Source organism: Lactuca saligna, chromosome 7, assembly GCF_052625555.1.
Source record: "Lactuca saligna cultivar CGN05327 chromosome 7, ASM5262555v1, whole genome shotgun sequence".
In the NCBI taxonomy this organism is placed as follows: domain Eukaryota; kingdom Viridiplantae; phylum Streptophyta; class Magnoliopsida; order Asterales; family Asteraceae; genus Lactuca; species Lactuca saligna.
The window spans coordinates 63,314,845-63,319,930 of record NC_136423.1 but is presented as its reverse complement, the minus strand read 5'-3'; positions in this window follow the sequence as shown (position 1 = coordinate 63,319,930).

The following is a 5,086-nucleotide window of genomic DNA, read 5'->3' as shown; positions in this document are numbered from 1 at the left end:
AAGTTTCCCAACCATTCCTAGTTAGCCCTTTTACTATTTTCATCGATAACATACTCATTTGCTCACAAAGCGAGAGCGAAACACTATCATCATCTACGACCGGACTTGAAAGCATCAAAACTGGGAATGTCGCGATGAAAGCACTGCATGGGTGGATAAAACTCTCGAAGTCGAAAGACGAAGCTTTTTGTTATAAGAATTAAGCTGGGCGTTATTTGGGTGATCGTCGATAGGCTAACCCAATCTGCCCATTTCCTGCCAATACAAAAATCAAACAAGATGGAAGGATTAGCTTGGATCTATAACCAGGAGATCGTGAGACTCCATGAAATATCGGTATCTACTATCTTAGATCGAGATAACAGATTTCCTTTAAGATTATGGCAATCACTTCAAAAGGCTATAGGAACATAGCTAAGTATGAGCGTTGCTTATCGCCCTCAAACCAATAGTCAAAGAGAACGAACTATTCAACCACTCGAATTCATGCGACAAGTTTGAGTGTTTGAGTTCAACAAATCCGGGGATACCCGCTTGCCCTTGGTTGAATTCTCACGCAATGACAGATATCGCACGAGCATCAAGATTGCTCGTTTCGAAACCTTTTATAGTCATACATGCATATCACTCACCAGTGCTCTCATGAGACCAGAAACCATTTGCGAAACAACAGAGAAGATAATCCAAATCAAAGCCTGACTTCAAGCATCGCGAGACCGACAGAAGAGCTATTCCGGCAAGCGGCATAAGCCAATAGGGTGTCAAAGTCGGGGATCGCATGTCATTAAAGGAATCTCCTTGGAAATGAATGATTCTCCTTAGAAAACGAGCAAACCAAACCCACGATACGTCGGGTTGTACGAGATTCTTGCTCGGATTGGTCCAAAGACTTGCAAGCTGCAGCTACCTATAGAGCTCAGTAACGTACACCCTGTGCTCAGCGTCTCAGAGCTGAAAAAGTGCCTATCAGGCAAAACTCTTATCATTCCTTTGTGAGCGATCGAATTAAACAAGAATCTCATGTTCGTCGAAGAACCAGTCAATGTATTGGATAAGGAAGTAAAGCGTACAAAACAAAGCCGCATCCCGATTGTGAAGGATCAACGGAATGCAAAACGTAGGTTGGAATTCACAAGTGAATGTAAAGACTAGATTAAGCAAAAACACCCTCACCTATCCTCTCATTCATGAGCCTACCCTTCGAAAGAATTTCGGGAGGAAATTCCCTCTAACGGGGGGATGATGTCACAACTAGCATTTTTGCTAGGAAATTCTACCCTCATGCAATCATTCACCTAGTGTAATAACTTTTACTCTAAAGGAATATCATACTCCACTCTCATTCAAATATATCTCATATGTTTAAATAAGGGTTGGAAACCCTAGATATCCCGACTCAAGTTCATTATGGACTATGATTCTCTTATTGGACGTAATGGACCAATAAACCCTTAACTTAATTCTTTTAAGCTAAGAGTCTTAAGTTGGGCCTTATTTGAACTCACATTCATTAAGATATAGTATTTTGGGCCTTAATGGGCCTAGAATGACCCACACCTTTCTCATGGACCTATTGGGCCGAGAACTACCCTAAAGGCCCAATGGGCCGAAAATTTTCTTTATGGGCTTCATAATTTCGAACCAAAGAAAGAATTGGGCCAAGCTAATTCACCCTCCTTCCTCCTAGCCCAAAAATCTCGGCCCAAGATCAAATAAAAAAAAAAAAAAGGGAAATGTAATAAGAGTTGACTTAGGAGGTGCCACATCCCTAATGTCCAACATACATCCATGCAAGGACCCCCATACTTCCAAGCATGTCACCTCACCATCTCCCTCTCCATTCTCTCCATATTATCGGCCAACCCTCTCATCACCTTCATTTTTCATTCAAAAACTCTCTTAAACACTCTCAAATACCTCTTCCATCTTCCATCAAAAATCTCGAGTTGGTGTGTGCTTTCAAGAGGATTCTCCACCAAAAATCATCATCCTAGGTAAGTTTTTACTTATATCCATGGTTTAGCTTCTTGATTTCTTCAAAATCTCCTCTTAACCCTTCCATTTCGTGAATCATACATCCTAGAGCCATCTAAGTTGTAAAGCTCCTCAAGAAGCTTGCTAGGGCCAAAAACCTCTTCACATCTTCATCAAAAACCGAAACCTTCAAACAAGGTGAGCTTCATACCCCCTTATTTTTGGTTTTATAATTTTTTGTGGGGGAGAATACAAGCAAAGGTGTAGATCCATCATTATGTGTATGTTGTGGTTGATTTCTATGCTTATATGTATGTTTTGTATGATTTTGATGCTAGATCTAGTTATGAAATGCTAAAAACCGAGATATATTTTATACTAGCATAAAATATACTACCACATGCAAAGTATACCAAGAAAAATAGCCAAATGGCTTGACAACACTTATTTTGGGCTACAAACTCATTTTTTGACATAAAATGTTAAAAATACAAAGTTGAAGGGTCTAAAATGAAACATTTCGAAATCAGATGGGTGAGATGAGTCAAAACAGTTTCCATAAAGTATTTTCTGAAAATATACTATTTGGAGGATTAAAAACATAAATTCCAAGCTTAATGGGCTAAAACTGACAATTTCGGCCAAATAAGGCCCATTATGCGAAATTTTCTGTTTTGGAGGGCCAAAACTATGTTTTTCTTTAAAACAATGGACTACTAATGTTACAAGTACTTTTCAAAGGTTTAAAATTCTTTTCAAATATAAAAAGGACCAAAGTTGCAAAATTTTTCCAATTTGGGCCAAAAATGTAAAAATTGCGAAAAAGAGCGGTTATAACCGAGAAAATTGCAATTTCGGGGACCTACCGAAAATTATTTTACCTAAAGGGGTGAAAAAGTAAATTTACAAAATGAAGAGGGGTTGTAAACAGAAAATTTTCAATGATAATTCAATACACTCGTTGTGAACAAAGATTGACACTACGACTCTCGATAAATTACAATACACAATATCACCAACAATCGTTATCAAACGAATTGATTCGGTCTCGAATCGATAACAAATCCAAAACTACTAAAACTACAACGCTCAATACATATATGGAACTCTCGGAACTCTTTACTCTCGTGGAATTAGTCAATACGTCGACATACACTCCTTAGGCCCAAAAGTTGCAAATCATGCTTGCCGAGCCTAGCTAGCCCGATGACATGATCTTTAGGCCCAAAGGACACTTGCTTACATGTAGTTGGGTCTTGAACGACGCAGGGAAATACCGAGGGTTTCGCACCTTCTCTTCTTCCCTCCGGTCGTGGGACTACACAAGTCCGGGAGGATTGAGTTGTGTGAATAAGTGCAAGCGACTCCCAAGGGATCGCTGGTACGATTGTCGACTGTACGTTTTCATTAACGGACGTTACAATAATTCACCACCCACCATATACTCAATGCCTCCGGAGCTCAACGAATACCTCTAATGTAACGAAATAACAATACACAAACTAAGTAAAACAAAGTGATAGGAAAACGTCGGGTTTTCCTAGGGTTTTCAAGTAATACACTTACGAATACATGCCGAATTTTACAACTCGTACGCTTACATCTATAGAAAACAAACAAGCATACTTACGGATCTTCACACTTTTTACACCATACTATTTTCAGAAAATATCGGATTTTCTGGTGGTTTTCGAAACGATACAAACATTGGATTTCAAACATTACTTATGAACTCACCAACATTTCATATGTTGACGTTTTTCAAAATACTTGTATTCTCAGGTAACAGATAAGTCGAAGGGATAAGGGTACTCAGTGACGTTTTGCTGCTTGTTTAATTAGTACCGAAAATCTACTTTTTTTTGGGCATGTAATGTTAGGGAACAATGTACTAAATGTAAACGCTACCAGTTGTATTATTCCAATGCTTGGTGATGTATGATGTTATGTTTCAAGTATATTCATTGTGATGGTATTCAATTGAGTCACAACAGCCCCCGGACGTTTCCGCCGTCTGGTTCGGGGGTGTGACACATTTAAACAAAACCGTGGTTATAATTGGGTAACCAGCTAACTCGACTTCTAAAATTTCCTCTACCTTACCAGAATAATCACCTCCTTGGCTACTAACACTCAATCCGCTATTAGTTGTAGATTTGTTTAGACTATGCGTTTCTATGTGAAACTTGTAACCATTGACAAAGTACACACTATATGATTTCACATTTTTGAATGACATTTTGGAAAGGTTAGCTATATACTTGTTGTTTATCGGGATCTTACATGCCTATATGAAAAATGGTAAAGTATTTAATTACAGTTAATTATAACCATAAGAAAAAATATTAAATTTTAGAAAAATACAAAAATAACACCCACATAGTTTTGAAACCATACTGCAAAGTTCTTCTCAACTTCATCTGCAAGGACTTCTTCATCCAAATCCCCCATAAGTTCATTCAAATCTTCTTCAAATATTTTGTGTCACCATTTGAATAACATTTTAAAGTTACAATCAATGTTATAAACAAAATCATGCATGTAAATGTTATTCATAGCAATTACACAACAAATGATTATTATAATTAAAAGTGTTGCATATTTGTTACGTACCTGATGTGATGCTTGATCTTATCTTTGTTAAGGAGTGTGTAAGTTTAGGCTGCATGCACTTCCTTATCAAACATCATTCTATTCGTGAGTCTTCCATAATGACGCCCAAGGTATGAAAATATATCTAACATGTCCTTGTTAGCATCTGCTTGCTCATCTCCTCCTCCATCATCATTTGAGGCAACTTTCTATTACGTGTGGGGACACCAGTCTCGAAATAATGAAAGTAAAATGTTGATGTTTCACGTAGTAATTACGTGTTAACAACAGACTCTTCCACTCGAGCTTTATTTTTCACATCTTTTTTCAACTGATTTAGATTCCTATAGTGAAGATTATTTAAATTAGATTTCAAAAATAGCAACATACATTATGATGTATCATTCAAACCTTTCAAATGGATACACCTTGTTAAATCAACACACCTCCCCAAATTAGAAACATAACCATCGGGGGAACACAATTTCTCCACCCATTGGCATATGGATTTCTTTTGATT